The sequence below is a fragment of the Neofelis nebulosa genome, chromosome 2, assembly GCF_028018385.1.
Source record: "Neofelis nebulosa isolate mNeoNeb1 chromosome 2, mNeoNeb1.pri, whole genome shotgun sequence".
Classification (NCBI taxonomy): domain Eukaryota; kingdom Metazoa; phylum Chordata; class Mammalia; order Carnivora; family Felidae; genus Neofelis; species Neofelis nebulosa.
Genome location: NC_080783.1, coordinates 46904252 through 46920215, shown reverse-complemented (window position 1 = coordinate 46920215; position 15964 = coordinate 46904252). Strand labels below are relative to the sequence as shown.

At 34.4% G+C, this 15964-nt stretch overlaps 1 protein-coding gene across 1 annotated transcript in view; it reads left to right on the top strand.

The window, feature by feature from the left end:
* GULP1 (GULP PTB domain containing engulfment adaptor 1) overlaps positions 1-15964 on the top strand; it is a 771890-nt gene that overhangs the window by 74983 nt on the left and 680943 nt on the right. Inside the window, exon 2 of the mRNA XM_058711639.1 lies at positions 9221-9274. The gene's annotated coding sequence lies outside the window, so the exon portion shown is untranslated. The remainder of the gene's footprint in view (positions 1-9220; positions 9275-15964) is intronic.

Genomic DNA, 15964 nt, shown 5'->3' with positions numbered 1-15964 from the left:
GAAACTGAAAATTAATCAAAATGTGGGTATAAATGACTTCTCCCAGAAAACTTTCATTCTTATCTAAATCTACTCACTTCTCTAGTTTTTTACTTCAATAAATAATGAAATCTAGATACCTAACTCATTGTATTTTCTAGACTAGAGAAATGATGTCATTTCTTCTTTAAGTGTTTGGTAGAATTCACCAGTGAAATAATTCAAGCCTGGCATCTTCTTTTTTGGAAGGTTATAATGAACTAATTTCTTTTGTTGATATAATCTTATGCAGATTATCTCTTTTTCCTTGTATGAGCTGTTTGTAGTTTGTGTCTTTCAAGGAATGGGTCCATTTCATTCATCTAAATGATCAAATTTGTGGCTATAGAATTCATATTTTTTTTAATTAGCCTTTAATGTTATGCAATCAGTGATGACCCCTCTTTCATTTCTGATATTAGTAATTTGTGTGTTCTCTCCTTGCTTCTTAGTTAATATGGCTAGAAGTTTATCAAATTTATTGATCGTTTCAAAGAACCAGCTTTTGGTTTCACTGATTTTCTCTTCTGAGAGTGAGAAATGTATAGGGTTTCACTCTAATGGGCACTGTGCCTCCAGCAATTCATCAAAATTATTCTTTAAGTGTTTCTTTCAAAATATGGCTCCAGAGGCTTCTGCTTCATGCAAACTGAGTCTCTGTAGCCTGTGATTCTTTGTATTCCCTTGTCTTTCCAGATTTTGGGGTGGTGGTTTTACCTGTGAACTCAATTCACTAATGTTTCCGAGAAAAATTATTTAGGTTCAGATATTTTCCAGTTATAAGGAAGGAAGTGACGATTTCCAAATAAGCTCTTTAAATTTCAAAGCTGAAGCAGGAAGTGTCTGAAATGTCCATTGTTTTATAGTTTTATTTCCCTAGTGGCCCTAATGCTGTAGGCATATCTGTTTACACCATTCTGGACTCAGCCTAAGAGGGTACTTCTAATTCCAGGTCTGCCCCTAGTTCTACTCAAGTCTTCACTCCATTCTATCTGTAGTTCAGCTGGCTTGGTTCCATGTTCCTGGTTTAGTGATATGGTTTGTTATGATTCATGCAAGGTTAGACATCACACCATAGATCAATAAATATGGTAATTAATTCCCTTCAAACTTAACTCCTTGTATTTTCTTGCATTTCCTAGACACAGTACACTGTCTAGACACATAGAAAGATATATTACTTTAAATGATTATGAACTTCCAATAAGTTAGAAGGATAGTGCAAAATACCCCCTTACTGTTCTCACTAATTATCTCTTATACCACAGATAGTGTCTGAAAACTCTTCTAGACTCCAGTTTCCTCCTTTGTTATCCTCTCTCGATCATCCCTTCAGTCTTTTACTCTCTTGGCTTCACTCTTTGGGTTCCCACCTCCACCCTAGATGTGCTCATATTCTGGGCCTCCCTTTTGACTCCATCATGTGGTAACAGTGGCTTTTCCACAGTGGGGAGTATATTTGGTCTTTAAACTTTCCAGACAGGAGAATCTACAAAAAACACAAAATTGATTGCCTCTAATGGTTTAATATTGATACTAGAATAAAATATACATCCCATGCTGTGATCTATGATTCCTTACACAATCTAAATCTAACTTAACTCTTTTCTGCCTTCTCTGTTTCTTAATCACCCTGACCTCCTTGACTATTCCTCAAACATACTGTAAATCTTCCCATCTCAGGAACTTTGTGCTTGTGCTTCCCTGCCTACAACGTACTTCCTCTTGGCTTCCTCCCTTAATTCATTCGTATCTCTGCTAAATGTCACTTCATCTTAAAGTTCTTCTCTGAATCATCTGTATAAAATAGCCGCTGCTCTTGACCACACCCATCATTTTCTACCCCATCATGTGTTCTTTGGTTGAATAAGTGACCATATGATGCCATTACTTGTTTGTTTGTTCGTTTGTTTGTTTGTTTTTACTATGCTATGCCAAAAACATCCTTCCTTGCCTAGAAGAGAAAGTAAGGAGGAGTAAAATCCCACCTAATGTATATAATAATGTATTGCAAAAGTAATAGCAAGGAAAGGTGTTCTCAGAGGAAGTAATAGGTGATGTGGTATTAGTTTGGGTTGCCAGAAAGGCTTTTCAGAAGAAATTTAATGTGAGACTTAAAAGATGAGCAGAAGCCAATTACATGAAAATTGGAATGCTAAAGATTCTCAGGTAAAAGAAATTGCACTTGGTGAGAGAGCACACAGCATGTTTAAGTACCTGGGAGACCCTTAAGGATGAAACAATCAGTAGGGAGAAGACATATCATGAGAAGAGTTTGGGGAGTCAGGTAGAGGTCAGAACATAGAATGCCTGGTGTGTGTGTGTGTGTGTGTGTGTGTGTGTGTGTGTGTGTGTGTGTGTAAATACAATTTTTAAGTGGATTTGGAAGGCATTGGACAGTTGTAGGCAAGAGTAACAAAACAATTTGTGTTTTAAAATTATCACCTTGGCTGCTTTGTGGAAAATGAAGTGGAAAGTGACAAGATAATTAGAGATGAGACTAGTCAGGAGATTATTGCAGTACTCCAGATGAAAAATGACAGTGATCTGCACCAAAACTGAACAGAAATGGATGATATATATTTTTGTGAAATAAATGGCTTAGGTTGGACAGATTAGATGCTGGGGGAAGAAAAGGAGGTGTCAGAAGTACCCCAGCGCTGACTTATATGGGTGGTTGATGAGGCCATTTACTAATTTGGAAAAGTCTGTAGAATAAAAGCTCTTATAAAGAAGCATGAGGGACAGGAACAAATCAACAGTTCAGCATAGTTGGATTAAGTGTGAAATATCTTAGAACAGTCAACTGCAGGATTGAAAAAGTTAATTAGATACCTAAGTATAGAGCTTGGAAGAAGGATTTTAGCTAATGAGTGATAATTGGAAGGGAATTTTTCTTATACCATATCATGTATTTCTAAACAATTTACTTTCTAAATATGATGTAGCATAATATAGCAATAATTCTATTTCTTTCCAACAAGGTGCCATATTTTGAGTATAGTGTAGAACAAGAAAAAAGAAAGAATAATAGCTATTCAGTGCAGACTATTTGCAAAAGAGTGATAGATGTTTACTCTTTTCTTTTCTCAATAATGCTATACGTTTATTTACATTTCACACATGGAAAAACATATTTTAAAAGGTTAATTAAATTGCCCTAAGATCACTCATGTTTTAAGTGGCAGAACCATGATTCAAGCTCAGGTTTTTATTATTAAAACCTATCCCCTTTCTATACTGCCATGGTATGAATGCATGGTTTTTCTTTGTTCTTTTATGAGAGTTAATAATAACAGTAAATTGCTTCCTGAAGGGAGCAAATACAGTAATGTTGCTATAAGAACATGCATAACTAGAGCTGGTAATATAACCTTGCTTCTTAAAAGCTATGGCTGCTTTGAAGTACGGATTATAAATGTTTTGTCAGAGCAGTTGACAAAATGGTGTTATGAGGTAAGCAGCATTTTCATTTACTTCCAAATAAGAGAACATATTTTTTTCGTGACTACTTTTTAAAAGTTTTGGTTTGCCTACAATTTCAAAAAGTCTAGAAAAGTAAGTTTCATTATCTTAGCATAAAAACCACACACATGAGAACTGTGTCTTAGTAGCCACTAGTTATTTTCTACATAGAAACTTGGTATTTTAGGGGCTTAAGTTATTCCTTAAGGTAAGAATTAAGCACTTGATCAAAATTCTGGTACTGTTTATTATTATAATTACCTGGAGTGCTGGTATTTGCTATTCTTGCTATTTTTGACAAGGGACAGGGGCAGTGAGAAATGTTGTCTCCTAAGAGGATTTTTCCAGGATGTGATCATGCATTTTTTACAACATGAGGAATTCTTTTCCATTAGCTTACATAATTCCATCTTATTTGGAATATGAAATAATATTCCCTTTCTAACTTTCTCTAATGAGTTTGGAGGAAACAAAATGATAGTATGAGCAAACTAGAGATACCCCTTTGTGTTCCTGCTGACATATGAAAAGAATTTATTTTATCTTTCTGAAAATATTACAACAAAATTTAAACATTCTCTTTGGCATATCTTCTATCTTGTTTAACCTGTAGAACTTGTTCTGTTTCATCTGTACATATAATTCTGCCTCTTCATATTTCAGTGAGCATCTAAAGTAGTAATAATAATAATACTGAAGGCATTTTTAAATACCGAAATTCTTTTTGATATTAAATTTCATTATTTTATTCTTTTTATTGCTCTATTAGAAAATTAAAATCTTAGAATTGAAAATCAAATAATGGGGAATGTATTCAATAATAATGTAATAATGTTATATGGTGACAGATAATGACTACAGTTATCTTGGTGAGCACTGAGTAATGTAGAGAATTGTTGAATCAATAAGTTGTACACCCGAAACTAATGTAAAATTGTGTTTGGTTTTGTTACAAATTTTTATTTAAATTTCAGTTAACATATATTGTAATATTAGTTTCAAGAGTGTAACAATATTAATTATACTTAAGCAATTTCATGTAAAAAAATGATATCCAAGTTCCACCTACAGAAGGTCACATTTAATTTGTCTGAGAGAGGAAAAAGAAATCATATGATATGAAATTTTTTTTTTTTACTTTGAAAGAAGGAGAAAAGAAAAAAGTGGATGAGGAATTATCAGTTGTTGAAAGATTGTAATCTATGCGTTTGAGAGATTATATGTGTGATTTTTAATTAAGCCTTGAAATTTAGGAATTTTTATCCTAAAGTAAGGTTCAAAAAAATTAAATAATTAGCCCCAGCTGACAAAATTAGTAAGAAAAAGGGTTGTGCAAATTTCACATTGTACTCTAGAATGAAACAGTTGTCTTAACATATTCATGAATCACTGAGAATGAATAGATTCCACTCTTTGCTTTTAGTATGTGCTTAGAGATATGTGGAAATCCCCAAATTTACACTGTGGAAGTGGAGAAAATAAAGTCTGTAAAATAAAAGAATTAGTGCCAAAGTCATTTGACAAATAAGCATAGAATCAGTTGTTTTTATCCTGATTCTTTGTTCATGCACATTTCAACTTGATTAATATTTTATTGCCCAGTGAACACTGTATAGATATACCATTGTTTGTTTATCCATTTATGTCTATTGGTCTTTTGTTAGAGTTTAATATTATTACAGAAACATCTTTTTTTTGGCTCATACTTATCTGATATACCTTTTTGTATCACTGTATTTTTAACTACTTTGTATTCATTTGTTTAAAATATTTCTTTATTACATAAAATATTTACAGTTTCTTTGTTTTGCTAAGTCTTAGAGACTCAGTCTTTATAGAGTGGTGGGTATCAGTCCAATTTCTTTTGAAGCAGAACCTGATATGGTATTCTGGTATAAGTGATTTATTGAAGAAATTCTCTTAGGAGAATCCTGTTAAGGAAGTGAAGGGAAGCAGTATAGAACTGGGGAAAGGAGCTAACCAAAGATGTATTTCAGTTTATTCTACTCTTACATTGAACAAATGAGAAGCTCTGAATCATAGAATTGACCAAACTTGGCACAAAAGGGATGACTTTTTGTACTCCGTATCAATTAAGTCATTGTCTGTAGGCCACTTCTTAAGTAAAAGACATACGTTTTCATGCCTTCCCTGGTAAAGTGATTTTCCTTGGACAAGAGTCGTTTTCAGAAAAGAGTAAAGTTATGAGCTGTCAGATGCCTGTATCCCCAACAGTTAGGAGATGGTTGCACTGGTAATAAAGGGGTTGTGTAGGTAGGGTGCCAACAACATCTACCATAGTCTACTGCTTACGTTGCTCAAGTCATCTTTCTTCTCATGTTAGTTCATTCCATCTGGGCACAGTTTCTCTAGGATTCTTCAGACACATCTGGGGAAAATTTCAAGATGAATATTTTAAGAATAAACAATACCTCTGATTTTAAATTAGGCTGTTATTGATCTTCATTCTGTCTCTGCCACAAACTCTAGATTTCCATTCCTTCAGGGAAAATTTCTGTTTGTTTGAGTGCTGTGTCTGATGGAGAGAACAAGACAGTCATACCTGAGGTAATTGAATCCCCAATTATCATACTTGTATAGAGCCATTTTTGTTGTCCCTGTCCATTGAAAGATAAAACTGGGGATGCCTGGGTGGCTTATTCAGTTAAGTCTCTTGATTTTGGCTCAGGTCATGCTCTCCTGGTTCTTGAGATCAGCCTACCTCCGGCTCTGTGCTTACATTGTGGAGTCTGCTTGGGATTATCTCTCTCCCTCTCTCTCTGCCCTGCCCCCACTCATGTGCCCTCTCTCTCGCTCTTTCAAAATAAATAAACATTAAAATAAATAAAGACAAAACTCTAAAATAGAATATAAAGTGTTATCCTGGTTTATCACTTAATCAGTGTTTTTCTTTTTGCACTCATTGTATAGTAGCAGACCTACCTCTTCTGATGATAAGAGTCAGTAAACTTTGCCAGCATGTTAACTCTTTTCTTTGCCTTCTAATTAACAATTTCAAGGAGCCCAAGGTAAAAGATGAGGCCATTATAGCTTTAAATTTAGAGGGACCATTTTTGAGTCCTCTGATGGAACTGCTCAGTCAACCAGATAGTCTAGAAGCACAGAACCTAATGTGATAGGGAAAGGAAACACCAAGTCTTCAAGTACATTAACAGGAGTGTTTGAGAGGAGGGTCACTCCTATTTCTACTCCTTTTTTTCTATAACAGGTAGTTTGCATATTAGGAAACAGACCTATATAATGAATATTTGTTTAAAGTATGTACCAACACAGAAGGATAATGTACCATCTTCTCATGGTGTCACAAACAGATTCATAGATGACTTTCAAGAGACTGTTCCACTACTATAAGGTCAGCAGTCTCCAGGAGGTTTTGTATGTATTAGAACCAGTGAATACCATAATTATGTGCTTGTTATTACATTCCTTGCCCTAGAGTGGATCCCTTGGCCCAAGGTGATGTTATGTGGGATCCCACACTGGTAGTTTGTATCCTGTGTGAACCCTTGAATAGTGGTGCTGAGACACTGCTGATTAGAAAGGGAAACTTATAGCTAGCATATATCCCATCGTTATCCTTTTCAGAGAGGAAACAAATCTTCCACCACGTTGCTTGTTGATCTCCTCATGGAATGGTACTGCATGGAGGACTCAAAGTTTATCATTTATATTTCTTCCTGTTTCCGTTTGGTAAATTTGTTTATTTAAATTATAAAAATTTATTGGAATAGAGATGTTTATAATATCCTCCTGTTTCCTTTTTAATAGCTAGGGTACCTGTAATGATATCTTCCTTTTAATATCTGAGTAGAATATAATTTGCCTCATCTGTTACGCTTAGCATATTTCAATTTTATTAATCTTTTCTAAGAACAAACACTTATCTATGTCAATTTTCCATTTTGTAGTTCTTAAATTTTTCTTTTTATTATTTACTTTCTTGTATATCCTCTAGATTTATTTTCTTTTACGAACTTAAAATTAAACTTCTTATAACAAAACTTAGATTATTTTTATTTTAAACTACTTCTGATACGGTAGAGTGAACCATACTCTCATATCTGAGGTGATATATGTTACTATTAGTATAAAATCATAATGATTTTAATGTCATAAATTGACCATAAATGTAAGAGGTTATTTCTGCACTCTCAGTTCTATTCCATCGACCTACCTCTATCTTGATGTTAGTACTGTCTTGATTACTGCACGTTTGTACCAAAATGTGAAATGCATTGAGTGTGAATCCTTTAACTTGGGTTCTTTTTTTCAAGATGCATTAGCCTATTATTCTCTTCAATTTCCACATGAATTTTAAGATCAGCTTGTCAATTTTTGTAAAAGGGCAAACATATTTTGATAGGAAGCATGTTGAATATAGATAAGTTTGGGGAGTATCGTCATCTTAATATTGTCTTCCAATTCATGAATATCCATTGACTTCTCTTTTCTTAGATCTTCTTTAATTCTTTCATCAATATTATGTAGTTTTCAGTGTTCAGTAATTGTATTTGCTTTGTTAAGTTTAGGCCTAATGATTTTATTCTTTTTATGATACTGATTATTAACTTAATTTCATTGTTGATGTGTAGAAACACAACTGAGTTTTGTATATTGACCTTGGGTCCTTAAACTTTGCCAAACTCACGTATTAGTTTTAATAGTCTTTTAAATAGATTACTTAGGATTTTCTATAAATAAAACAATATCATCTTCAAATATAGTTTTACTTCCTTTCCAATAAAGCTACCTTCTATTTCTTTTGCTTGCCTAATTGTCCTAGATAGAATTTCAAGAACAATGCTGAATAAAAGTGGAAAGAGAAAGGGGCGCCTGGGTGGCGCAGTCGGTTAAGCGTCCGACTTCAGCCAGGTCACGATCTCGCGCTCCGTGAGTTCGAGCCCCGCGTCAGGCTCTGGGCTGATGGCTCGGAGCCTGGAGCCTGTTTCCGATTCTGTGTCTCCCTCTCTCTCTGCCCCTCCCCCGTTCATGCTCTGTCTCTCTCTGTCCCAAAAATAAATTAAAAAAAAAAAAAAATGTTGAAAAAAAAAAAAAAGTGGAAAGAGAGAACATTCTTATTTTGTTTCTAATCTTGAGGATAAAACATTAAGCCTTTTGCTATTAAGTATGATGTTAGCTGTGGGTTTTATATAGATATCCTCTCCCATCTTGAGAAAATTTACTTTTATTCCTACTTTGTATAATGTTTTATTAGGAAAGGGCATTGGTTGGTGAAATGCTAATTTTCTGTGCTTATTAAGATGGTCACATGAAGATTGTCTTTTATTCCACTAAGATGATTATTACATTGATTGATTTCCATATGTTAAAATAAACTTGCCTTCTTGAGTAACACCAACATAATCATGGTGTATGATCTTTTATATATCTTGCTGGCTTCAATTTTCTAGTGTTTTATTGAGGATTATTACATATATATTAAAAAGGGATATTAATTTGTAGTTTTCTTTTCTTGTGATGTATTTACCTAACCTTGGCGTCACAATAATACTGGCTTCAGAAGATAAGCTGGGAAGTGTTCTCTCTCTCTCTCTTTTTTTTTTTTTTTAATTTGGAAGTTTTTAAAGGATTGGTAATTTGAGACTCTAATTAACTTGTCTGTTTTTAACCTATAATTTTCTCTACTTTGTTGATCTTATCAGAGAACCAGTTTTTTGTCTGGTTGACATTCTTCATTGTATTTCTGTTTCTACAGATTTATGTTGGAGACATTGTGGGGTTGGTTCCGGAGCACTGCAATAAAGCAGATGTAAGTCAAATGAATTTTTTGATTTCTCAGTGCATATATACATTATGTTTACACTATACTATAGTTTATTATGTAATAGCCTTATGTCTAAAAAACAATGTGCCTTTATTACAAAATAGTTTATTGCTAAAAAATGCTAACCATCATCTGAGTTTTCAGCAAGTCATCTTTTTGCTGATGGAGTGTCTTACCTTGATGTTGATGACTGCTGACTGATCAGAGTTGTGTTTGCTAATGGTTGGCTTGGCTGTGGCAATTTCTTAATGTAAGACAATAAAGAGGTTTGCTACATCAATTAATTGTTCCTCTCATGAACAATTTCTCAGTGGCATGTAATGCTGTTTGATAGCATTTTGTCCACAGTAGAACTTCTTTCAAATTTGGAGTCAATCTTCTCACACCCTGCTGCTGCTTTATCAACTGAATCCATATAATATTCTAATTCCTTTGTGGTCATTTCAACAATCTTCCTAATACCTTCACCAGCGGTAGTTTCCATCTCAAGAAACCACTTTCTTTGTTCATCCATAAGTAGCAACTCCTTATCTATTAAAAATTTTATCATGAGAATGCAGCAATTCAGTCACATCTTCACGTTGTACTTCTGATTCTAGTTTCCTTGCTATTTCTATAACATCTGCAGTTACTGTCTCCACTGAAGTCTTGAACCCATCAAAGTCATCCATGAGGTTAGAATCAACTTCTTCCAAACTCCTCTTAATGTTGATATTTTGGCTTCTTCCCATGAAGCATACATCTCCTTAAAAACATTTAGGATGGTGAATCCTTTCCAGAATATTTTCAATTTACCTTGTCCAGATCTATCAGAAGAATCACTTTCTGTGGCAGCTTCTTTAGCTTTATGAAATGTATTTCTTAAATGACAAGACTTGACCTCTAATGCCTGTTTATTCCCTTATTTGTGCTGATGCTGGGCACTACTTCCCTCGCTTGTTCTTTTTAGATACCCTGAGGGAGTAAGGGCCTGAGGAGGGCCAGATCCAGGCTTCAGGGACACAGGCAGTGCAGCTTTTGGCTGTGTACATAGGGTGCTTTTCACTCTACAGAGCGATATATGTTAAGATGGGTTGAGCTTGGGCCATTGTTCTCACGTGTTTAGATCTTAATAAAAAGTAGGTCTCCGAGGAGAAAAAAATAATGACACTTGAAAGTTTACATTTCTTCTTGACCTATGGGCTACAAGATGTATATTGTGTTAGTAGGCATAACAATGAGATTAGTGTCATATATCTCCATCAGAACTCTTGTGTGACCAGGTGCATTGTCAATCAGGAATAGTATTTTGAATGAAACCTCTTTTCTTCTGAACAGTAGATCCCAGTAGTAGGTTTAAAATATTTATTGTACATTTGCAACTAAGACTGTCAACTATATTTCAATAGAAAGATATTCAGTAAACTATGTTGTAAACAAATGTTTGTCTTGCAGACTTCATTGCTCCATTTAAAGAGCACAGGTAGAGTAGATTTAGCATAATTCTTAAGAGCCCTAGGATATTCAGAATTGTAAATGAATATTGGCTTCAACTTAAAATCACTGGCTATATTATCGCCTAACAAAAGAGTCAGGCTATATATCGAAACTTTGAAGTTAGGCATTGACTTCTCTCTAGCTGTGAATGTCTTACATGATGTCTTCATATAGAAGGCTATTTTATCTACATTGAAAATCTATTGTTTAATGTACCCCCTTCATTAATTATCTTTCGCTAGGTCTTCTGGGTAATTGTTGTAGCTTCAGCACTAGCTGCTTCATCTTGCACTTTCATGTCATGGAGATGGCTCCTTCCCTTAAATCTCATGAACCAACCTCTGCTAGCTTCCAACTTTTCTTCTGAAGCTTTCTCACCTCTTTCAGCTTTCATAGAATTGAAGAGAGTTAGAGCCTTGCTCTGGATTAGGCTTTGGTTTAAAGGAATGTTTTGGTTGGTTTGAGCTATCCAGACAACGAGGCTTTCTCCATATCATCCAATAGGGTGTGTTGCTTTTTTATCATTTGTGTGTTCACTAAAGTAACACTTTCAATTTCCTTCAAGAACTTTTCCTTTAAATTTACAACTTGGCAAACTGATTGATAGAAGAGGCCTAGCTTTTGGCCTATCTCTACTTTCAACATGATTTCCTTACTAAGCTCAATCAGTTTTAGCTTTTGATTTAAGTGAGAGATGTGCAGCTTTCTTTTGTTGGAACACTTAGAGGCCATTGTAGGGTAATTATTTGGTTTAATGTCGATATTGTTGTGTCTCAGGAAATAGGGAAGCCCTCTCCATGGACACATACAACGTTTATCAATTAAATTCACCATCTTCTATGGGCCTGGTTGGTGGAGTCCCAAAACATTTATAATAGTAACATCAATGATCACTGATCACAGATCACCATAACAAATATAATAATAATGAAAGAATTTGAAATATTGAAAGAATTACTAAAATTTGACACAGAGACAATGATGTGAGCAAATGCTATTGGAAAAATGGTGCTGATAGACTTGCTGGATGGAGGGTTGTCACAGACCTTCAATTTGTAAAAAATGCAACATTTGCAAAACACAGAGCAAAGTACAATAACATGAGGTTTGCCTGTATTTTGTTCATTTCTACTCTAATCTTTGTTATTCCCTTTCTTCTACTTGCTTTAAATTTAGTTTTTTCTCTATTTTTTTCCTAGTGTCTTAAGATGCAAAGATTCATTATTGATTTGAAATGATTTTTTTTAGTATGAATATTTATAGTTATAAATTTTCCTTTGTGCCCATTTTAGATTTATTCCATGAACTTTGGTATATAGTGTTTGCATTTTTATTCATCTTATTTCTAATTTTCCTTGTGATTTTTTCTTTACGTATTGGTTATTTGAGGGGTGTGTTGTTTAATTTTCCTATATTTGTGAACTTCCCAAACTTTTTGGTTTTGAATTCTAATGTCATTCTCTTTTGGTTGAAAAACATATTTTGTATTATTTCGGTCACTTTAAGTTTATTGAGGCTTGTTTTATCTATCCAGGAGAATGTTCCATAAGCTAAACTTAAGAAGAATGTGTATTCTGCCATTATTGTGGAGAATGCACTATAGAGAGAACAGTTGGTCTAGGTGGTATAGGGTTGCTTAAGTTTTCTATGTCCTTGTTGATCTTCTGCCTACTTATTAATCCAATATTGAAAACAGGGTTTAGATGTTTCTAATTATTATTTTTGAATTGGCTAGTTTACCCTTCATTTCTGTCAGATTTTGTGTTTTGAGACTCTGGTACCAGTGCTGTGTATGTTTGTTCTTGATGTATTGAGGTTTTTATCATTGTGCAATAGCCCTCTTTATATATGAAACATTTCTTACTTAAAGTCTTTTTTCCCGGTATTAGTATAGCTACTCTGGCCCTTTTAAAGTTGCTTTTTTCATGATCTCTTTTTTTTTTTCATCCATTTGTTTTCATCGTATTTGCTCATTTAAATCTAATGTTTGATATATATATATATATATATATATATATATATATATATATATATAGTCTTGTTTTTCCTTACTCCAGTCTAAACTCCATATTTCATTAGAATATTTAATCCATTTACATTTAACATTATTATTGGTATGATTGCATTTATACCTGCCATGTTACTTTTTATTTCTCTTTGTCTCACATCATTTTTGTTTCTCTATTCTTCCTTACCCAATTTCTGTTCAATTTGATAGATAATTTTTAGTGTAAATTTTTAATTGTTTTAATAATTTTAATAATTTTTCTATTATTATCTAGAGATAATGATAGTTCTATGTATTTCACCTTATCAAAATATACTTCACATTTTTACTATCATAATTCTTGCCCCTTTCTTTCATCTGTGGTTCTCCCATTATGTGTGTTATGTGCTTATTGGTACCTCACATTTTTCTGTGGCTCTGTTCATTTTTCTTCATTATTTTTGCTCTCCATTTTATCAGATTACCTTCTCTCTTTTAATCAATCTTCAATTTTGCTGATTCCCTCTTTGCTAACTCAAATCTAATATTGAAGCCATCTAGTGAATGTTTCATTTTGGTTATTGTACTTTACAACTAAAATTTTTCCATTTGGTTCTTTTTTAAAAAATAATTCTATCTCTTTTTTGATATTTTCTATTTCATGAGATATTGCTACATACCTTCTTTCAGTTCTTCAGACATGGTCTCTTTTACTCCTTTGAATATATTTATAATAGCTGCTTTGAAGCCTGTGTATGCTGATTGCAACATCTAAGCCACTTCAAAATCAGTTTCTGTTGTCTGCCTTTTTTGTTCTGTGTATGGTCATAATTTTCTGGTTTTTGCATGTCTTAGAATATTCTTCTTGAGAATGGGATATTTTAGAAAACATGTTCTAGCAACATAGGATGCTGAGTCTTCTACTCCTGAGATGTTGTTTTTTGGACTCGTCATTTATTTATTTGCTAAGAGACTTGGTTGAAGTGATTCTTTGAAGTGATTTCCCCCTTGAGTATGACCATGTGACCTTTGATATCCTGCTTCTATTTTTTTTTTTTTTTTTTTTTTTTTATCTTTTAGCCTGGATACCTAAGGGTTGCCTTTGGATTAGCATAGGCCCCTTATTACTCAGAGGTTATGCTTGGCTACCTAGGGGCTGCTCCTGAAATCCACATAAGCCATTTATTTCTCAAAGATTGAGTTAAGCCATCTTAGCCAGTTAGATTGTTAATCTTTACTATTGGAAGTGTTTACAGATTGGAGTCTACAATCATAGTTAAAAGAGTGTATGTTTTTGCCACATCTTCAGCCAAGTCTATGTACTTTTTCCTCTGCAGTGTAGGATTTTTCCTCTGTAATGGCTCCTGAGAAGGCATGACCTTGACCATGCGTACAGTCTTCCAAGCTGCCAGGAATTAATGTAATTTTAAACCTGATTTCTTAGGATTTGTCTCTATGTATTAGTCTGCTCAGTCTGCAATAAAAACCTGCCATAGACTGAGTGACTTAAATAATAGAAATTTATTTTCTCACAGTTTTGGGGCTAGAAGTCCCAGATCAGGGCTCTATATGATCACTTTCTGGTGGGAACTCTCTTTCTGATTTGCATATGGCCAACTTCTTACTATGTCCTCGCATGGCAGAGAGAGAGGGAGGGAGGAAGGGAGGGAGGGAGAGAGGGAGGGAGGGAGCAAGGAAGGTTGGAAGGAAGGAAGGAAGGAAGGAAGGAAGGAAGGAAGGAAGGAAGGAAAGAAGCAAGGAGGGAAGAAAGAAGGGAAGGAAGGGGGAAGGAGGGGGAAGTATACTCTCTTGTGTCTCTTTTTATAAGGATAAAAATACTATTGGACCAGGGCCCTACCATTATGACTTATTTAATTTTAATCACCTCCATAAAGACACTATCTTCAAATATAGTCATTTTGGAGGTTGGAGTTTCAACATAAGAATTTTGGAGGGATACAGACATTCAGTCCATAACATTATTGTTCAGCCAGTTGTTGGTCAGAAGTTGTGTTTAAGTGTCTAGTGCCACTGAGATTTCTGCCTTTTGTTGATTCATCTCTTTGTGGTTTAGGAATGTTTTCAGCATCCTGCTCTGATAACTCTTGTCCAATGAGTGGGGAGTGGTTAGAGTAAGGGTACCCTGGTCCTTTCAGCTACCTCTTCTTAGAATAGAATTTCTTGGGACATAGGACTGGGGGTAGGATGAGCTATTCTTAAAGGTTACCTGTTCCCCTCTCCTCATCCCCTACTTCCCAGTTTGAAAACAAACCCCAGAGTGGGACATGAGGAAAGAGAGAATTCACATTCTTGGCTGCAGCTTCCTGTATTAAAACTCTTGGAATAGTTTCTTTAAGATGTAGCTTGGGATGGGCAGGAGACAGAAGGGTAGGGGAAGTGGGTTGTGACTAGATACCACAGACATGTGATTCTTGCTAAGATTTAGACAATTTATTTGAATGGATGTTTCAACATTTGCCATATGCCCTTAGGACAATTTTCAGAGACTTTAAATTATGGCTCTTCATAATTTTGTCTAGTGAAAGTGTTTCTTAGCTTCTAGTGCACTCCTCACTCCTCTATTCTACCAGTTGTTTCTATTTATAGATTTTTAAAACTGGATGTCAGTTTAGAGAAATATTTCATCTAGAAACGAAGGAATTTACCTCAGAATGACTTATCCAAGAACACAGAGTTAAGACAAAGGCAGCAGTAGACTCCTTTTTGAGAGTGGCAGATTCAAAACATTTCCCCCTCCTTCAGTCCTGTGCAGGTTGAATCTTTTCCCTGCAGCCTATTTGATTCTCAAAATTTCCCTGATTTGACCAGTGGCTGCTTGCTCAATCTGGCTCCTGTATCCTTTTGATATGTCTCCATCAGTCTTTCATTATTGTTTTGTTTTTCAGCACACAAAAAAGATATTTTTTTTTTATCCATAAACTTTCTACACAAAGAATTTCTGTAATCAAGCATTTCTTCTAGGAATCCTGGTTCTTTTCTAGAAATTCTAAGAGGATTAAATGTAATCTAAATGCTGAGAACTGTCATGAAATTTTCTTTCCATTCTTTCCAATTAAAATATTTTGGTAAATTTATTTCCTACAGCCCACTCCACAGATTTTTCTGAGTCAGAATAGGGGCATATAAGTTTATCTGAGTTTGACTACAGATTATTTTCTTATTTGGTTTAGACTTGTCATGCATTTCAACCA